We start from the raw sequence: 22,234 nt of genomic DNA, 5'->3' as shown, positions 1-22,234 counted from the left end.
CAGTGTTGCTTCATATCTGGACAGGTAGATTTCACAGAGGTGTTATTGACTTGGAGTTACGTTGTGTTGCTTAAGTGTTCCCTTTATTTTTTTGAGCAGTGTATATATCTATATCTATATATATATATATATATATATATATATATATATATATATATATATATATATATATATATCTATAAACGTTACAGAAGGGGTAAGTGGAGAATCAATGATCAGACCCCTTTGTCCAAAATGGGACCTATTCTGATCTTCACTGTGGGGCTACTTTCTTCTGTTTTGTTTTATTAACTCTTGTATTAAAAGGGTTGTTTGGGCAAAATGAAAAGTTCACCAGTGGCTTGAAGCAGTAAAAAAAAATAACAAACTAAGTGATACTCCCCTACCGACACCCACCTGGATCCAGAGCAGGCCTGTGATTGCAAGGGAGATGAGACACCACCGTTCCACCAACAGCGGGACCAATGCAGCTTGTAATTGGCTGCAGCTGTCAGGTGACTTCAGCAGCTCTTCATCAGAATTCACTTGACCACTGCAGGCAATCACAGGCTGCATCGGTCCTGTTGCTGGTGGAACGGTGTTGTTTCTTCTTCCATTGTAGTAAAAAGGCCACAGAGCAGACAGCCCCGGATCCAAGAGGATGCCGGAAGGCAAGTGTCATCTAATTTGTTATTTTTTACAGCTGCAAGGCACTGCTGAACTTTTCATTTTGCCAAGACGACCCCTTTAAGAATATGTCAAGATATTTGTACCTCAGTTATAAAAAAAAATGTCTTTGTTGCCCATCACCAGTGCAGCCAATCATAGCACAGCTTTCATTTTTTGAACTACTATGACAATTAAAAGCCACTTTGTAATTGGTTGCTGTAATTTTAGTCAGTAAAATCTGCCTTACTGTAAAAACAACAGAAAATGGACAGAATTAAACTGGTACTTGGTAACCAACAAATAAAATATCAAGTACACACGATGGTTGTTACTGGAGGCGAATGTTATATTGCTTAGCCTCCTCTAATGTAATACACTGGACCTGTGCTAGATTCCTGATGATTCCTAAAACCCATGTCTAAATGGATTAATTTTATCTTTAAAGTAAATCTGTCAGTAAGCTCAACACTCTCCCCCCCACCAAAAAAAACAAAATAATAAAGGCATGCAGGTCTTAGAAATGTACATCCATTGACACTTTTATATTTTCTATCTGTTGCTGCATTCCTGAGAAACTACAGTTTTCATTCATGTGCAAATGAGGTGCCTAATATCACACTGACACTAAGATATCAATCAAGCTAAAGAGGCTGGTCCTGGGACTTAAGTGCTCTGATACCCCAGAGTACTTAACGTCTTATTTGCATATGAATTAAAACTAAAATTTCTCAGGAATGCAGCAACAGATCGAGGATATAAAGGCGTCAATGGTTTTACATCTCAAAGACTTTAATGTCCATGTGTGTGGTTTGGAGGGTTGACTTTAATGATAGACTCTCTTTAACCAACTAATCTGTTGATCAGTTTGACATTTAGTTTCAAGGTATAAGGAGCTTGCGAGCAGAACAATATTATGGCGTACATATTACACAAGTACCGGAGGATCCTTACCCTACATGCAGTCTGATAATTCTGCCTGGATAAGTCTGGTTGAAGGGGGATCACTGTCCTGAAAGATTAAACACAAAAATATATCATCACATGTTCCTGCATATAATAGAAACAAAGACCTATAATTACATATACGTTTTTATATACAGTTATATGAAAAAGTTTGGGCACCCCTATTAATCTTAAGCTTAATGTTTTTTAAAAATTGGTGTTTTTGCAACAGCTATTTCAGTTTGATATATGTAATAACTGTTGGACACAGTAATGTTTCTGCCTTGAAATGAGGTTTATTGTACTAACAGAAAATGTGCAATCTGCATTCAAACAAAATTTGACAGGTGCATAAGTATGGGCACCTCACCAGAAAAGTGACATTAATATTTAGTAGATCCTCCTTTTGCAAAAATAACAGCCTCTAGTCGCTTCCTGTAGCTTTTAATGAGTTCCTGGATCCTGGATGAAGGTATTTTTGACCATTCCTCTTTACAAAACAATTCCAGTTCAGTTAAGTTTGATGGTCGCCGAGCATGGACAGCCCTCTTCAAATGATCCCACAGATGTTCAATGATATTCAGGTCTGGGGACTGGGATGGCCATTCCAGAACATTGTAATTGTTCCTCTGCATGAATGCCTGAGTAGGTTTGGAGCGGTGTTTTGGATCATTGTCTTGCTGAAAGATCCATCCCCTGCGTAACTTCAACTTTGTCACTGATTCTTGAACATTATTGTCAAGAATCTGCTGATACTGAGTGGAATCCATGCGTCCCTCAACTTTAACAAGATTCCCGTTGCCGGCATTGGCCACACAGCCCCAAAGCATGATGGAACCTCCACCAAATTTTACTGTGGGTATCAAGTGTTTTTCTTGGAATGCTGTGTTTTTTGCCGCCATGCATAACGCCTTTTTGTATGACCAAACAACTCAATCTTGGTTTCATCAGTCCACAGGACCTTCTTCCAAAAAGAAATTGGCTTCTCCAAATGTGCTTTTGCATACCTCAGCCGACTCTGTTTGTGGCGTGCTTGCAGAAATGGCTTCTTTCGCATCACTCTCCCATACAGCTTCTCCTTGTGCAAAGTGCGTTGTATAGTTGACCGATGCACAGTGACACCATCTGCAGCAAGTTGATGCTGCAGCTCCCTGGAGGTGGTCTGAGGATTGTCCTTGACTGATCTCACCATTCTTCTTCTCTGCCTTTCTGATGTTTTTCTTGTCCTGACACTTCTGGCCTTAACAAGAACTGTCCCTGTGTTCTTCCATTTCCTTACTATGTTCCTCACAGTGGAAACTGACAGGTTAAATCTCTGAGACAGCTTTTTGTATCCTTCCCCTGAACAACTATGTTGAATAATCTTTGTTTTCAGATCATTTGACAGTTGTTTTGAGGAGCCCATGATGCCACTCTTCAGAGGAGATTCAAACAGGAGAACAACTTGCAAGTGGCCACTTTAAGTAGCTTTTCTCATGATTGCATACACCTGGCTATGAAGTTCAAAGCTCAATGAGGTTACAAAACCAAAAAAGTGCTTTAGTAAGTCAGTAAAAGGTAGGTAGGAGTATTTAAAACAAGAAAATGATAAGGGTGCCCATACTTATGCACCTGTCAAATTTTGTTTGAATGCAGATTGCACATTTTCTGTTAGTACAATAAACCTCATTTCAAGGCAGAAACATTACTGTGTCCAACAGTTATTACATATATCAAACTGAAATAGCTGTTGCAAAAACACCAATTTTTATAAAACATTAAGCTTAAGATTAATAGGGGTGCCCAAACTTTTTCATATAACTGTATATATATGTATATATATATATATATATATATATATATATACGCACACATGAAGCTTATGCCAAAAAATGCCTGTATTTACACACATTTGCCCCACAGAAAGTTGCAACATGGAAGCATCGTATATGTGGACATATGGCCTAAATATAATTTGACTGTGAACTTAAGGTCCTTTTGGACACTTTTCTTGTTTTTACGCCAGCTTTGCCAACTTTTTGGAAAGTCTATGAAGCTTTTGGAAGGGGCATGGCCCATTTATAACAAATTGTGACAAAAATGTGCTCCAGTCAGTGACTGGAGTGTACACCTGATGCCGGTGCATGGCTACTGAAAGATTAATTTAGCGCATCTTTTTTCCAGCGCACCCTGGATCAACACTGGCATAGAAACCACTAATCTGGATGAATCGGCCCTTTAGGCTCCAGACTTTGCACTTTTGCTAACATCTCACTAGTTCAGTATTAGGGAAAAAGAATCTGCATTAAATATGAGAATGAAGCAGGATATCCAAACATAACTTTGCTGGGTATATGGACTGTGCAGAACCTAAAGATGTTGTCCACTTTGAAAAATCCTTTTTAGTATGATCCCTCGATGATAAATTGTTGAAAGGGTGGCCTGCTACTGGTATCCCCACTGATTATCTGTGGCAAGATCTTGCAGTGAGTGTTTAATTCCCCTGCAGCACCCCCACAGGAGAAATTAAGCATTACATAGTTCTAATGTAAATAGCTATGCTGTTGGGTCCTACAGAGCAAGCTACTGTTTTTGTAGAGAGACAGATGAAGACAAGTCCTGATCAGCATTTAGCTTTTGAAATGTAATTTTAGAGATATGTTTCTAAACCCTTTGTATCTTTTAAACAGCAATCTAAAATATTCAGGGGAAAGACGATCGCTCTCTCTCGTGTAGTGTCCAGCTGTAGCCGGTGTCTCCTGCATTATCACTATTTTAAGACCGTAACATGCATTTTTTGGTGGGTACATGTCTGTAGAGCCTGAGGCTAGCAGTAAGTCATTGTTCTATGTACGGACTAACAAAGGATATATTATTATCACATGGGTGCCATATGTCAAAATCTCACAGCAAAAAGACATATGACTAATGAAACAAGAGGTATACTGTAGTTGCCATCATGACTAAATAAAGTCCCAATTGTAAAGGAAACAGATGCCAGGGTCCAATGGCTTGGGGACCATTACAGTCTGGGTAAACATGCTCTACACGTGACAAACTGAGGAAGGGTTAGACAGGCAGAACATAGTGACTATCACCTAGTCACCGCTTACATCTGGAACCGGCCAAGTAACGAATACTGTAGTTCTAGTTCCTAGCCTTATAGTACACAATTCAATCATGACTAGGCAAAAGTTTATCAAGGTTTTGATCTGTGGACAAAATGCCGATGAAAATTTTTTATAAAACAGGTACGCTATATGGACCTATTCGGTGTTATTTAGAAGAATACATTAGGGGAAGGCACTCCTACACTAAGGAGCACAATAAGTGGAAAATATGGTTTCATGGGACTTTACTTAACATGTTTGCAGTCTCAGGGGTCAAGGAACTGACCTCATTATTGACTCTGAAAAACTGCTAAAATCTGTCATGCTCAAGACCGACTGCCAACTCACTATGATATTGGATTACAGCTACATACTGAATTTTAGAAGCGAGGAAGGGAATCAGAATGAACAAGAGAGAGAGCAGACTCTCATAGAACCCTGATACCTTTTCCTAGTAAGTGCTTTCTCACCTAGTGCTGGATTCACAGCTACACTGCCAAGTATGGATTTATAATGTTTTCCATGCCTCTGCTTCGAATACATAGACAAAGGTGAGCAGAAATTCCCCATGTCTGTATGTGTTGTGTATGGGAGGAATCAGAGCAGTTAATCTACCCACTAGTTTAGAGACAACTGCAATTTAAATAGAGAACCAGTAGAGGGAAAACTGATGAAAATGCAGGGTACAAGTCATATCTTAGCCAGAAATAGTGCTAGTCCTTATATGTACACAGAAGAGAGGTTATTCTGAACAGTCACCTGAAATGACAAGTACACTCAATGTGCCTAAGAACATAGTTACTGCCTACATGCCTTTTGTGCCTGGCTCCGATCTCTGCCAGCCTTGATCGGTCACAGACCACTCCTGCTGGAGATTCAGTGGCTTACAATGACATCATGTTGACAGCGGTTTCTTTCCCAGTCTGCTCTGATGATGGGGAGTGACTGCCGAGGTCATGTTGATTGACAGCTGGCTCCCCGCTTTCTAACTGCGGGAAGCCAGCTGTCGGTCAGCAAGATGCCAGCAGTCACGTCCCTTCAACAGAGCAGCCCAGAGGAAGAAGAGCTGCTCTGTTAACGTGGAGAAACTGTGGCGCCGACTAGAGCGATCTTTGTCTCTCTGAGCCGGCGCCAGGAACAAAAAAAAATAACTACTTTCCTGTTTTTTTTTACTATGTGCCTAAAAATGAAGTCCTGGATAAACTCTAAGTCTTAATATCTATTAATATCTAGCTAAAGGTGTCAAAATCATAACTTCCTTTGATCAATGAACACCATGGCAGCCTTGCCCAACACCTCACATTTACACTGTAATTATATACATGCACAGACAAATAAAAAGTGATTAAACAGTGATTAAGCAGGATCAAGCGACGGAAGCCATTATAAAATTTCACCAAGTTTAGTAAGAGCAAATAGGGAATTAATCAGATAATATAAGTGAAGGCTTAACACTGACATTTCAATATTTCCTCCCACAAAGCTCCTTAAAGTGAACAGCTGCCAAGCCGGCTTCAACATTCATTGCGCGAGGTGTAAAGAGCGGAGGGTGTTATTACATTTTCACTTCCAGTTCTCCAGGTCAGAGTGGTATACGCTGTAAATCGCTGACTCAGACTTTCATGGGATAGAAAAGATTTCAATGTTTTCATTATCAAGTAATAACTTGGGATCCTGACTGCTGGACTCAATCCCTGGTACATGGTATAAGTAACAGCAGCATAAACTGTTGCTACACATATCCAATATTTCTGGAAAAGGATTTTACTTGCTGTGAAGCTATAGAAATGTCTTCTACCAGCAGCTTCCCAGCTGTTGCATATCTACAACTACTGGCCTGCCCAGCCTGCACTCAGGTGTGCTCTGCAAATACCGACTTGTCAATGGTGGGTAATCAAATTTTCTAGGGCTACCTATTATACCCAGCTGTTGCACATCTACAACTACTAGCCTGCCCAACCAGCGCTCAGGTGTGCTCTGCAACTACCGACTGTCAATGGTGGGTAATCAAATTTTCTAGGGCTACCTATTATACGCAGCTGTTGCACATCTACAACTACTGGCCTGCCCAACCAGCGCTCAGGTGTGCTCTGCAACTACCGACTGTCAATGGAGGGTAATCAAATTTTCTAGGGCTACCTATTATACGCAGCTGTTGCACATCTACAACTACTAGCCTGCCCAACCTGCGCTCAGGTTTTCTCTGCAACTACCGACTTGTCAAACGTGGGTAATCAAATTTTCTAGGTCTACCTATTATATTCAAAGTGTTGCACATCTACAACTACTAACCTGCCCAGCCTGGGCTCAGGTGTGCTCTGCAACTACCGACTGTCAATGGTAGGTAATCAAAATTTCCAGGGCTACCTATTATACCCGGCTGTTCACAAACTCCTGGTTTACACCAGCCTGTAGTAATGGAGGCTTCTCTACAGTCTGATATAACATTGGTCTGGAGTCTGTAGACGGCACACAGTCACTGCCGTTTGGAGCACTGCCATACGGTGTCCCGGTAAAGCGCCGCATCCTCTCCGAGCAGGCGTCCGATGGAACATTTACTAATATACCATTAGCAGTACCAGAGTCACATTTTCGGAGCCCGTTGTTATAGCAGGGACACGTTACTGCTGATCTTGATCGGTGACCACAATGCCGACACAGTGATTGGCGGCTGCAATGAAATATCATCACGCTTTTAGCCATTTGCCAATATATTTGGTTTAGAAACACTTAAGACCCTTTAGTGCTTTTATGTTAAAAATGTGATAAAGCCACCTAAACAAATTAAACTAACGTCGGCCGAATCCACTGATATCGACGGGATTAACCGGACAGTCAAATACGTAAGGTGGACCTAGGCAGATGATTATTGAGGAAGTTAAGAATCAGGCATGTTGAATTTAAGACTTTCGATCCTTTTATTCAGCCTGAAAAATGCCGCCATGAGAGATGTTTGGCAGCGGCTCTCTCACACAATAAAGGAGTGCTCGGCCCAAAGAGTGTTATTGAGAAAGAGAGAGTCAGGCGAGTTAGCTGGGGGCATCAGCCTGACTAGTAACGCTGCATTCTCCTCCAAATCACTGTTTTAACTCACAATATAGGCCCATACTATGTAAATCAGGTTGACTTTAAGTCTACTCTTTTCCGCCACGGAAGGTAATGTTCCCTGCATGGTTTAGAAAGTTGAAGAATTTCAAAGAAAGTAAACAGCCCCTGTTTATAACACAATGTAGCTGTTCTGCCACTTCTGAAGGTCGTCACAAGAACACATTGCCCTGATTATCTTTAACACAGATGGGTCCATCTTGATCTTTCCATTAATTTTGTTATAGACTCCAACTTCCCATGTTACAAACTACGGTAAATTCATGACATGTTATGAAAACCAGTAACAGGATGCAGTTCACATCACAACCACTGGGTGTCCACATATAAATAAAGAATAAACATCACCCAACAGAATATCGCCAAATGCATATTTTTTTTTAAAGCTTCTCATCTTGCACTAGTCATCTAGGAGCTATGTAGAGCAAAGAGCAAAAGTAAGGAAGGACACATCTGCAATCTGATGTTGTGTATGGTATATGACTCTCCTACATAATGCACTTTGTATTATACAGTCACAGAAAATGGTTTGAAGCAGTACGGCCGATGATTTCTCAGCTTCTTATCTGAATAATGCACACACACAGGAATTTAAGATATGTACATATTTCATTAGCTATTTCTGCAAAGCTAGAAGTATTAATTCGCAATGGATTGGAATTCATCCATCCTGAGTGTGTGCGCCCTCAAGTAAAATGCATACCTGAAAAATACCCATAAAATATTATGATATTCTACAGAACGGGTATGTATCAGACAGGCCCTTAAAGTAAATAAATGATCATTAAAGGGAACCTGTCATGTAACAAAACACTATTAATCTGCAAATATGGGGTTAAAGTGCAGGTTAATAGGGTTCTGAAGCCACGTGGCTGACACACTGAGAACCCATCTACCAGGAGAAAATGAACTTTACTCCTCCCGGCAGCCTCTGGCTTTCAGTCATAGAGATGCGGCTTGCGCAGCTTCAGTAACCGGCGGCTGCAACCGCTTCACCCGGGCACTGACTGACAGCCGGCTCTGTACTGATACACTGTAGAGCCAGCTGTCAGTCAGTGCCGGTGCGTGGTTACAGCTGCCACTCATTATGCACTGAGCGGTACTGAAGCCGCATCTCTATGACTGAAATCTGGAGGCCGTCAGGAGGAATAAAGTTTATTTCCTCCCAGTATTCGGCCTTTCAGTGCTTTGGCCACACGGCTTCAGAACGCTATTAACCTGAGCTATTTGTTATTCATATAAAAGCATTTGGAGTCAATTTTTTTTAAATGGGAAACCCCTTCTTAAGGTTCTGTCAAAACTTGACTGAGTGGGGGTTCGCACGTGTGAAATTCATGGACTGAGTACGGACTGTGATGTCTGGCCTGGCTGTGGGACTCCTGAGCTTAACTCAAGAGGCTCATAGACGGACTACACCTCAACAAACCCGGGAAACACACATTCGCCAGGAGACTCGCAACACTCATCAGGAGGGCGTTAAACTAGAAGAAGAGGGGATGGGAAGAAAAACGCCGGACACGAACATGCAACCAGAGAACATACTAATGAAAGATATGAAGTGCGACAAAGAAGGTCCAAGGCAAGATACTTGGAAGGGAGGTAAGAAAATTTCTAATACAATCCACAGGGTGAAGATTGGAACAAAACAAAATCGTGTAAACTGCGTGCTAGCAAATGCCAGGAGCCTGACAAACAAGATGGATGAACTGGAAGCAGAAATATCTACAGGTAACTATGACATAGTGGGAATAACCGAGACATGGTGAGATGAAAGCTATGACTGGGCAGTTAACTTACAGGGTTACAGTCTGTTTAGAAGGGATCGAAGAAGTCGGAAAGGGGGTGGAGTCTGTCTATATGTAAAGACGTGTCTAAAGCCTACAATACGGGAGGATGTATGGGAGGGAAATGAGGAGGTCGAGTCCTTATGGGTGGAGATACATGGGGCAAAAAACAATAATAAAATTATCATAGGAGTCTGTTATAAACCACCAAATATAGCAGAAGCCACGGAAAGTCTATTAATGAGACAAATAGACGAAGTAGCAAAAAATAACGAGGTGATTATTATGGGGGACTTCAACTACCCCGATATAGACTGGGAAACTGAAAGCTGTAGATCTCAGAAAGGAAACAGGTTTCTGTCAATTATCAAAGACAATTATTTGTCACAACTTGTGCAGGAACCAACTAGAGGGACGGGCCTTTTAGACTTAATATTAACTAACAGGCCAGACAGAATAACTGCGGTGCAGGTCGGGGGGCACCTGGGAAATAGTGACCACAACATGATACAATTCCACATGTGCTTCAGTAGGGTGCCCAGCAAGGGAGTCACAAAAACACTGAACTTCAGGAGGGCAAAGTTTGATCAGCTAAGAGATGCCCTTCACCTTATAGACTGGGATAGTATCTCTAGTAATAGGAGCACGGATAGAAAATGGGAAATTTTCAAAACAGTCCTACATAGTCACTGTAGAAGGTACATACCTTATGGGAATAAAAGGGCTAGGAATAGGAGGAAGCCAATGTGGCTAAATAAGGAAGTCAAGAGGGCAATGAAAAACAAAAAAAGGGCTTTCGGTAAACTTAAACAAGAAGGCAGCGAGGAAGCGCTAATATCTTATAGGGAAAAAAACAAAATCTGTAAGAAACAAATAAGAATAGCAAAAGAGGAGACAGAGAGACTAATTGCCAAGGAAAGTAAAACGAATCCCAAACTGTTCTTTAACTATATAAACAGTAAAAGGATTAAAACTGATGGAGTTGGCCCATTGAAAAATAACCTGGGTAAAATCATAGAGGGCGATGAGATTAACGCAAACCTACTCAATAGCTTCTTCTCCACTGTTTTCACAAAAGAAAACAATTTATCGGAGGAAATGCAGAGTGATAAAGTAAACCCTCTGCTAAATATCACCCACCTAACCCAGGAGGAAGTTCAGAAACGCCTAAATAATATCAAAATAGACAAGTCACCAGGCCCAGATGGCATACACCCCCGGGTACTAAAAGAATTAAGTAATGTGATAGACAGACCGCTGTATCTTATATTCAAGCACTCTTTATGGACAGGGACTGTCCCACTAGACTGGCGCCAAGTAAATGTGGTACCAATATTCAAAAAGGGGTCTAAAAGTGACCCTGGGAACTATAGACCAGTCAGCTTAACGTCTGTTGTGGGTAAATTGTTTGAAGGATTTCTTAGAGATGCTATTGTAGAATATCTTAATGATAATAACTGTCTAACTCCATATCAACATGGATTCATGAGGGATCGCTCCTACCAAACAAACCTGATGGCCTTCTACGAGGAGGTGAGCTCACAGCTGGACCGGGGAGAGTCAGTGGATGTTGTATACCTTGACTTCTCCAAAGCGTTTGATACCGTGCCACACAAAAGGTTGGTATATAAAATGAGAATGCTTGGTCTGGGGGATAATGTGTGCAAGTGGGTAAATAGCTGGCTGAGTGATAGAAAGCAGAGGGTGGTTATCAATGGAGTAAGCTCAGGGGGTGTCAGGGTTACTAGCGGGGTGCCTCAAGGGTCTGTCTTGGGCCCTATATTATTTAATATATTTATTAATGATCTAGTGGAAGGGTTGCATAGTAAAATAGCAATATTTGCAGATGATACTAAACTTTGTAAAGTAGTTAATACAGATGAGGATAGGGCACAGCTACAGGAGGATTTAGATAAATTGGGGAGTTGGGCCAAAAAATGGCAAATGGGGTTCAATGCCGATAAATGTAAGGTCATGCACATGGGAAAGAAAAACAGCAGTCACCCATACATATTAAATGGGAAACCGTTGGGGAAATCTGACATGGAGAAGGACCTGGGCGTCTTGGTTATTAGCAAATTAAATTGGAGTGCCCAGTGTCAGGCAGCAGCTGCGAAGGCAAATAGAGTCATGGCATGCATCAGAAGAGGAATAGGGGCATATGATGAGAACATTGTTCTTCCTCTGTATAAAGCGCTGGTAAGGCCGCACTTAGAATATTGTGCACAGTTCTGGGCTCCGGTGCTCAGGAAAGACATATTGGAGCTAGAGAGGGTACAAAGGAGGGCGACTAAGGTAATAAAGCGAATGAAGGGACTAGAATACCCAGAGAGGTTGTCAAAATTAGGCCTATTTACGTTGGAAAAGAGAAGGCTTAGGGGAGACCTCATAAACATGTATAAATACATCAGGGGGCAGTACAGAGATCTCTCCCATGACCTGTTTATACCAAGGATGGTGACAAAGACGAGGGGGCACACTATGCGTCTGGAGGAAAGGAGCTCCTGCACCAACATAGAAGGGGATTCTTTACGGTCAGAGCCGTGAGACTCTGGAACTCTCTGGGAGAGGAAGTGGTGATGTCCAACTCACTTAAAGAGTTCAAGAGAGGCCTGGACGCCTTTCTTGAGAACAATAAAATTACATCTTATGCTTAGTTAATTAATCCAGGGATTTAATCTGACTGCCAGATTGGTGTCGGGAAGTGAATTTTTCCTCAATGATAATAATAATAATAATAATAATAGTTTATTTTTATAGCGCCAACATATTCCGCAGCACTTTACAAATTTTAGGGGGGACTTATACAGACAATACAGAATAAGCATATCTCATATCGAACGGAGTGAGGGCCCTGCTCGCGAGCTTACAGTCTATGAGGAAGTGGGGGAGACACAAAAGGTAAAAAGTACATATATTGTATAATGCAGCCTTGATATACTGAATAGGATAAATAATAATACATGGACTGGTCGCCAGCCAGTATGTGTGCAGTCCTGACAGAGGCTTTTATGTGCATGGTTGGTTTGAACCCGAAGTTGAAGAAGATTTTAATATGGGGGAAAGCTGGGATGGACAGAGTGTGTTTAGGTGATACGCCAGTCTAAAGAAATGTGTTTTTAGGGTTCGCTTGAAACTGTGGGTATTGGGAATTAATCGAACTGTCCTGGGTAGTGCATTCCAGAGAATTGGCGCAGCACGCGAGAAATCTTGGAGACGGGAGTGGGAAGTTCGGATTATGGAGGATTTTAGTTTCAAGTCATTTGCAGAACGGAGGGCACGTGTAGGGTGGTAGACTGAGACAAGGGAGGAGATGTAGGGGGGTACTGAAGCATGGAGCGCTTTGTGGGTAAGCGTGATAAGTTTAAAACAAACTCTATATTGGATGGGCAACCAATGCAATGACTGGCACAGGGAAGAGGCATCTGAGTAGCGGTTGGCGAGGAATATGATCCTGGCTGCTGCGTTCAGGACGGATTGGAGAGGGGAGAGTTTAGTAAGAGGGAGACCGATTAGTAGAGCGTTGCAATAGTCAAGACGAGAATGAATAAGAGCGACAGTAAGAGTTTTTGCCGAGTCAAAGGTGAGAAAAGTCCTGATTCTTGAGATGTTTTTGAGGTGTAGATGACATGAACGAGCGAGTGATTTGATGTGAGGAGTGAAAGAAAGATCTGAATCAAAAATGACCCCAAGACAGCGGGCTTGTAGCTGGGGAGTAATGGTTGAGCCACAAACGGAGATGGCAATATCGGGCACAGGTAGATTAATGGAGGGAGGAAAGACGAGTAGTTCAGTTTTTGACAGATTCAGTTTTAGGTAGAGGGAGGACATAATGTTAGACACAGCAGAAAGACAATCACTGGTCTTTTGTAGTAATGCAGGGGTGATGTCCGGAGCAGAGGTGTATAATTGGGTGTCATCAGCATAGAGATGGTACTGAAAACCGAATCTACTGATTGTTTGTCCAATAGGAGCGGTGTATAAGGAGAAAAGAAGGGGGCCTAGGACTGATCCTTGAGGAACCCCGACAGTAAGAGGAAGTAGGGAGGAGGAGGAGCCGGCAAAAGACACAGAGAAGGAGCGGTCAGAGAGATAAGAGGAGAACCAGGAGAGAACCGTGTCCTTGAAGCCAATAGTGCGGAGCATAGTGAGGAGGAGCTGGTGATCCACAGTGTCAAATGCTGCAGAGAGATCCAGGAGAATCAGCAGGGAGTAGTGACCATTAGATTTAGCTGTTAGTAGATCATTAGAGACTTTAGTGAGGGCAGTTTCAGTAGAATGTAAAGAGCGGAAACCAGATTGTAAAGGGTCAAGAAGAGAGTTGTCTGAGAGATAGCGGATTAGACGCTGTAAATTGGCCTATACCGCATGTTTTTTTGTTGCCTTCCCCTGGATCAACGCTGCGGAATAGCTGCAGTGCACAAGAAATAGGCTGAACTGGATGGACGCTTGTCTTTTTTCGGCCTTATAAACTATGTAACTATGTAACTATAGATATATATATATATATATATATATATATATATATATATATATATATATGAGGCTGCTGAGTTTAGCATAGAAAACCCACAGCTGGTCCTGATATCGGTCCATATTCAGACCATGTTGGAAGTGCAAGTCCAGCCTTAATGGGAATCTGACAGCAGGTTTTTGCTACCTCATCTCAGAGCAGCCTGATGTAGGCAAAGTGAAGCTGAATCCAATGATGCATCACTTAGATTACTGGGTGCAGCCTTTCACACAATCAGAGCTTTTAAATTTAGCATGAAGCAGAGTTGAGGAAGCTAACCCCGCCTACACTACAGCTAACTCCGCCTACACCAGGCTCTCCATGTACAAAGTCCATAGACAGTGAAGTACCTATCACAGAAGGGGGCAAAGTCAGACCTGGGTTCACTAACCAGCTAGTCACAGCAATAATAAGCTACTGGTTCTAAAACAATCATTGTAAGCAAACAAAACCTGGGAGCTTGATAAGAGAGGCATCGCTGACATGTGTTTTAACCCCTACTGCATGCTGTCTTCAGCTTACATCGCAAGAACCTGCTGACAGATTCCCTTTAAATGAGGTTTTCAGCCTTAGGCTATGTTCACACACAGCATTTTTCCAGTGTTTTTTTTTTCTGCAGCCAATAACTGCTCTCTTGGCAGTAAAAACGCTGCTTATGAACATACCCTTACTTAGACTTTGGGAGGTCACATCTGTCCACGACTTGTGTCGGGTATTGGAGCTTCGTGTTAATGAGGTGAATGCAGCTGGGTTGTGATACCAGACAGAGCCTGTGGGCAGGTGTGGAGCTGTATAACAGAGATATTCTCCCCATGAAGCAATGGGGGAGATTTACTTAGTCTGTCATTTCATATATCAGTCTAAAACCAATAAGGGGTGGAGAAAGATGCAAAAAATTTTGCAAACATTTTTCCACGTCTGTGCTTTTGAGTTTGCAATGAGCAGGCACAGATCTGCACATATTTTGGAGTAGATTATCATCAATCTGTCGGTTATACTCTGTCTCCATATACACCTAACAGCAAGCAGAAGCAGCGGTGCTGGGATTTACAAGATTTATTTATTTATTTTATCACATTTCTTGCTATTAGGGGGCTTTTCACAAATCTCAGGCAATCCCTTTATTCTCATCCTGCTGCATCCTCCTCCACATAACTAATTGTTGGGGTCTAAGCATCTGGAAATGCAGTGATTAGCAATGATGGGGGATCTTCCAACAAAGATGCATGATATTTCTGTATACTCTGGCAGATGCAACCTTTAAAGGGGTTTCTAGAATTAGAAAAAATATAGCTGCCCCCCCCCCCACCCCCAGAAACAGCACCACTTCTGACACTTTTCCCCACAGAAACAACGCCACTAACGCAGGTTAGCTCCATTCACTTCAATAGGACTACGTTGTAATACCACACACAATCCATGGTTAGGGGTGGCGCTGTTTCTGGCAATGAGGACAGAATACATCCATGATACATGGCATATGAATAGCTCCTTTTTTAACTGTCCACATATGATAAATGAATATGTAAAGGTACTAATTACACATATTATAATCGGCATCCACCTTTGGAGACAACTGTTCCATAAATGCATATCTTTGGGGCTAAATATAATTTTTTTTATTAAAAATGTTGCAGTGTTGGATTTCTATCACTTCTGTGTTGCACTGGTTATTACTGGCTTCAAAATGAGTCAAGTGAGAATCCATCAGTGAGCTTCTTCTGTTTAACTTGAGAGTTTGTAGCTCTTTTATCTGTCTTTATCTGAGCTCCTCTAAGATTCATTTATGACCAAAGACCACATCAAAGTTGAATGTGCAGTGAAAGTAAAAGCCAGTAAAAACCAAACCGGGCAACATTTTTTATGCAATTCTTTTTTTATCCAAAAATATGCGCATTTAAGTTTAAAAAAAACAAACCTGTAACCGCTCTAATTACATGTAGTATAGTCAGCATCCAGTCCTTACAGGGACACAGAAGAGAAGATACCTCATTCATCTCCATATAGATATACAGTACAGACCAAAAGTTTGGACATACCTTCTCATTTAAAGATTTTTCTGTATTTTCATGACTATGAAAATTGTACATTCACACTGAAGGCATCAAAACTATGAATTAACACATGTGGAATTATATACTTAACAAAAAAGTGTGAAACAACTGAAAATATGTCTTATAATCTAGGTTCTTCAAAGTAGCCACCTTTTGCTTTGATGACTGCTTTGCACACTCTTGGCATTCTCTTGATGAGCTTCAAGTGGTAGTCACAGGAAATGGTCTTTCAACAATCTTGAAGGAGTTCCCAGAGATGCTTAGCACTTGTTGGCCCTTTTGCCTTCACTCTGCGGTCCAGCTCACCCCAAACCATCTCAATTGGGTTCAGGTCTGGTGACTGTGGAGGCCAGGTCATCTGGCGTAGCACCCCATCACTCTCCATCTTGGTCAAATAGCCCTTACACAGCCTGGAGGTGTGTTTGCCGTTATTGTTCTGTTGAAAAATAAATGCTGGTCCAACTAAACGCAAACCGGATGGTATAGCATGCCGCTGCAAGATGCTGTGGTAGCCATGCTGGTTCAGTATGCCTTCAATTTTGAATAAATCCCCAACAGTGTCACCAGCAAAGCACCCCCACACCATCACACCTCCTCCTCCATGCTTCACGGTGGAAACCAGGCATGTAGAGTCCATCCGTTCACCTTTTCTGCGTCGCTCAAAGACATGGTGGTTGGAACCAAAGATCTCAAATTTGGACTCATCAGACCAAAGCACAGATTTCCACTGGTCTAATGTCCATTCCTTGCGTTCTTTAGCCCAAACTAGTCTCTTCTGCTTGTTGCCTGTCCTTAGCAGTGGTTTCCTAGCAGCTATTTTACCATGAAGGCCTGCTGCACAAAGTCTCCTCTTAACAGTTGTGGAAGAGATGTGTCTGCTGCTAGAACTCTGTGTAGCATTGACCTGGTCTCTAATCTGAGCTGCTGTTAACCTACGATTTCTGAGGCTGGTGACTCGGATAAACTTATCCTCAGAAGCAGAGGTGACTCTTGGTCTTCCTTTCCTGGGTCGGTCCTCATGTGAGCCAGTTTCTTTGTAGCGCTTGATGGTTTTTGCAACTGCACTTGGGGACACTTTCAAAATTTTCCCAATTTTTCGCACTGACTGACCTTCATTTCTTAAAGTAATGATGGCCACTGGTTTTTCTTTACTTAGCTGCTTTTTTCTTGCCATAATACAAATTCTAACAGTCAATTCAGTAGGACTATCAGCTGTGTATCCACCAGACTTCTGCACAACACAACTGATGGTCCCAACCCCATTTATAAGGCAAGAAATCCCACTTATTAAACCTGACAGGGTACACCTGTGAAGTGAAAACCATTTCCGGTGACTACCCCTTGAAGATCATCAAGAGAATGCCAAGAGTGTGCAAAGCAGTCATCAAAGCAAAAGGTGGCTACTTTGAAGAACCTAGAATATAAGACATATTTTCAGTTGTTTCACACTTTTTTGTTAAGTATATATATATGACGGCATTAGGCAGCGTCTGACAATAAATCAATATAAGAGACGGTGATGCAGAAAATCTGATCATTTGGCAACATCCCTGCCAGCATATTTTATTATATCTGCACATGCTGATGACTCCAATTATAGGATCCATAGGATAATAGCAGAAGGTGGGCTGTCAGGTAGTGACTGGGGTCTTCTAATCACCATAAGCATGCAGTGATCACAAGTGTAGCATTGACTTTGGCTAAGAAAAATTGTAAAAACGCCAATGAAAACTTCACCAAATCTGCCTGTATGAATTCAGCCTCAGGGAGTCCACAATTTTCATGATTAATTATAATGGCAAATTCAATTTGCACCAGAATTCCCATTTAAATGTGAGGAAGAGACATCATTTGTTGGAGACAGTATTGCTTAGCTGCATAATGTGATTGTAGAAGAAAAACTGATTTAGGAGAAAAATTTTACAAGGGAACATTTCTATTCACTGACACCTTGAAAATGGTGAGGAACTGAAATACAATCTATATTAAAAAGTGGTCGAACTGATCTTTATTAGGGCTTGTGCACACGAGCGATTTTCCCGGACGAGTGCTATTCGTGATTTTCACAGGTACTCGTACCCATGATATTCTGTGGGGCTGTCCACATGTCTGATTTTTTTCTCGGACCGAGTGGTCCAGCAGTAAAAATCGGAAACATGTCCAATTTGATCTGTGAGTCAGATCAAAATCAACCATGCAAGTCTATGGATCCATGAAAGAAAAATTGGATATCCAAGTGCGGTCTGATTTTCGCGGACTGATAGAATGGAGAAGGAAGAGAAACTTTCTTTCTTTTTTCTCCCCGTCAGAGAAGAACTGATGCCACTCTGATCAAACGGTCCGATTATTCTGGTCAGAGTCTGATCAGAATAATCGGATCATTTTTCTCGAATGCGGAGAAAATGGTGGTGTGACCCAACCCTAAGACAACTGAGTTCCATTTGAATGAGTCTGGGAAACCCTGTATGAGGGTAACGCCATCTTTCATACCAGTATGAAAGGAATGATGTAACGTCACCACTCGGAAAGCTCCTACTAAATTCCTCAGGCAAATCAGCAGATATGGGAATCTACCCGCGAAAGAAACTGTAGACGGAAATCAGTGGTAGAGTAGGACAAGCGTTGTGTCACAGACCACGGAACAAAAAATGATGCTAGCAAATTTCTATATTTTGCTTTTTTTTTTGCAAAGTAACTAAAGAGGAATATTCCCAATAAAAATCAAAGAGTGACTCTGGCTCTAATGGAGCTGGAAGAGTCTGAATTGCCACCATATAATATTCCATTTTCCCCATAGTTGTTGACATAAGGGAAATGTCTGGTTGGAGTTTTACTGGGCGATAACAATTTAAAAATTGATCCCTTTGGGGAGTAGTAACGTTACGACCCAAGGTAGACAAGGATATCATATATCTAGAATGAACTAAGTTTATCCCATGGACGGCTTTCATAATTTCATAATGCCTTTGGTTTCCCAACCACATGCCAACCAAGTTTTCAGAATTCTCCGAGGCTTTCCAGAATTTATAACATTGTTCTGGAATGTAAGAAATCTGCGAACCTTTCTTGCTTTCTCTACCTCCCATGTATACGTTGCACGTAAAGGGGCTTTCCAATGCTTTATCCTTTAGAGAGATCATTGAGTCAGTGGAAGTCCAGCTCCTGACACCCTCACTGATCCACCGACTGATGGGGTTGATGGTGAGCATCACGTCCCTTTCACTAGGCACAGCTCCTTATATATTTTAGTGTCTGCCAGGTATTGTAGTTTTGCATAAACCAGGCTTGAGTTGTAATGAGCTGCGGTACCAGGCACAGTCACTGCATAATGTACAGAGCTGTGCCTGGTACATAATCAGGGGCCAAGGTGCCTCTTCAATCAGCTGATCCCTATAGATGCTTGAAAGTCAAACACTTACTGATCTGATATTGATTGCCTGTACTGAGCCCGGACCAGCAATATTAGGGTATGGCCAGATGGAGTAATGGCAGTAAGCCTGGGCAAAACTCCACTCATCGCAATGGCCATTTTTTCTTAGTTTCACAATTGTGTGGCTCTTTGCCTGCCATGGTTGAGTGGTCCTTTGACCACCAATGCCGCATCGGCTGGCCATACCATTAAGGTCCTGGAATAAAACTTTAATTAGCTGTTGATTGCCTCCTGGGCCAGTACTAATCAATTCAGGTCCATACTGGAGATAAATTTGTTTCATTCGGAGCAATTATTGAGGCAACGGCCATGACTGCCGTAGACAACTGGTATCCATACAGAAAGACTAGCTACAGAAAAAACATTGGCTCATACCTGACATCGCTCCCAGCTTCCAGGCTATTAATACCACACCTCAATGTTGCAATCCAGCTTCCCAACTCTCTATAAATCAAGTTAAATAGCTACCAGCAGGATCCTATAATTCTTTGTTACGTACTTTTGAAAAGGATTCTGCTATGATAGAGGAGTCTTGGCTCCAGCATTGTGAGATGTAATGGGACAGATTGATGACAAACATCTGCCAGCGAACCAGAAATACTTAGAGAGAACCCCAAGAACTTCTCCCTGGTGCCACCGATGCCTTGCCATAAATCCTGAGGTCCTAATATTCCACACCGGGTTACCTTCCTTCTTCATCCTTTGCTACCATTCATTTTATGCTATAATACACATAGTTTTAGTAGCAGGGGATATATTGTGTCAAAATGACAAACATCATGACGCAGGTAGATTAAAAGGCAAATCCAACTGGAGGAAGCCCCCGTGCTGCTTGGTACAGTGATAGGGGCCTCCTCGAAATAGAAAATAATGTGAATGTGTTGGTGTGGCTCCATGTCAGGTCTGATTTTTCTCGACCTACTAAAAAATGAAAAACAGAAAAGAAGTTTCAGCGTCCAAAATATTTGCAACTCTAGTGGTAAGTTCAGATCTTCCCACGATGCAATCACTCAAGTGACACCAACAAGATGATTGACTCCATCTGTGGAAGGAACCAAAGAATTCCTCATTGTCTTTTCCATCTTAATATTTAATATTGCTCCTAAACATTTTAAGGAAAGTTCAAATTTCTATGAAGTGTCAATAATTTAACTCCCTCATGACCAGATGATTTTTTCATCTTTGTGCTTTAATTTTTTTTTTTTTCGCCCAATTGTTCCAAGACCCATAATCTTATAACAGACTCCTAAAAGATACTGTCACACTATGGCTTGCTTCTTGTAGGACGAGTTGTCGTTTTGAATCTCATATTTACCATACAGCGCGCTGGAAAATGAGTATCAAAAATATCAAGTGCATTAAAAGGGCAAAAAAAATTAAAATTCTTCCATTGTTTTCAGGTTTTCATTTTTACTATGTTCATTGTGCGATAAAAAATAACCCATCAACATGATTCTTCAGGTCAGGACGACTATGCTGATACTAAAAGTGTTTTTTTTGTTTTTTGGATCTAAGCTAAAAAAAAAATTCCACATTTTTGGCTAGTATTGCCATTTTCTGCCATCCATACCTTTTATATTTTTCGGTTGATGGAGCTGTTTGAGGACAGGATTTTTTGCTCGATGAACTTTCATTTTTATTTTTACCATTTTGATTGCTTTTATTGCATTGACGCGCCCCCTGGGGCGTGGGGTACTCGGCAGCCGGGACTCAGGCTGCTGGGGGGAGATATCACGGTAGCTGGCCCGGTCCGTGACCCAGGGCGGTCAGTGCAAAAAGGGGGAATATTTATAGGGGGTTTGTCGTGATGCCACCTGCAACAGTCCTCTGAGGCAGGTGTTAGGGCAGTTTCAGATGGAACGGCTCGCCACAGGTGAAGCAGGCCTCAGGGCAGTGGAAACGATGCAGGTTGCGCTGGGCGTTGTAGTGCAGGTAGGGAAATGGCACCGGCAAAATAAAGGAGCGGAGGCAGCTCAGTGCAGTCATCCAAGATTTACTCACAGTTCTTAGACAGTCCACAGGTGCACTGTACTGGTGCAAGCCTCCTGCGTCGCGCTGCATTCACCGGGCAGGGGCTCAGTCCTTCCTCAGGCAGTTCGGGTGTGCCTGGCAGAACCCCACTTTCTTATGTACCTCTCTAGACCGACTTCACGCTGGGTCTTTACTCCCTCCTGCCCTGCGCTTCCCACTGTGAATCCTGTTCGGGTGTTGCTAGGTCCCCCCTGTCCGTCGGAGTTGCACAGACCTGCTTGACCTTACTTTTGGATTGAAGTGAGAGTTTGGCTCCTGGCTATAGAAGTCAGAAGCCTCCGGTTTTTCCAGCCGAGGCTTGAAGCTGCACGACTGGGCCACGGGCCGGTCCCCTTCTTGCGGCCTAGATCCTCCTGACACTTGGCAGGTTCGGGGTGTATGGGTGCCACCTGCCCTCGCCGTACTCCCCTAGGATCCCGTGCAGCACTCCCTCCTTAAATGAGTGAAGGGAGGCACCACACCTCTGGGTGAGGTGCAGTACCTCTGTGGCGACTGAACCCTCAGGGGCGCCACAGCATCATTTGGGAAGGTGAGGTGACCAAAAGAAAGGAACTTTACAGATTTTTCTGTAACGATATCTAATTGGCTCGAGATAGTAATTAATTTCATATGTAGACTTTTCTATAAATGATAAGGGG

The 22,234-nt window shown here is 42.2% G+C and overlaps 1 protein-coding gene across 5 annotated transcripts in view; it reads right to left on the bottom strand.

Moving 5' to 3' along the window:
• GHR (growth hormone receptor) overlaps positions 1 to 22,234 on the bottom strand; it is a 421,312-nt gene that overhangs the window by 197,183 nt on the left and 201,895 nt on the right. For all 5 annotated transcript variants that reach the window (XM_073680288.1, XM_073680286.1, XM_073680287.1 and 2 more), the window contains one exon: positions 1,600 to 1,657. The gene's annotated coding sequence lies outside the window, so the exon portion shown is untranslated. The remainder of the gene's footprint in view (positions 1 to 1,599; positions 1,658 to 22,234) is intronic.

The sequence above is a fragment of the Phyllobates terribilis genome, unplaced genomic scaffold (genome assembly GCF_046119375.1).
Source record: "Phyllobates terribilis strain yellow unplaced genomic scaffold, ASM4611937v1 Scaffold_1__5_contigs__length_1240528914, whole genome shotgun sequence".
Taxonomy (NCBI): Eukaryota; Metazoa; Chordata; class Amphibia; order Anura; family Dendrobatidae; genus Phyllobates; species Phyllobates terribilis.
This window is presented reverse-complemented; position numbering and strand designations above follow the sequence as displayed.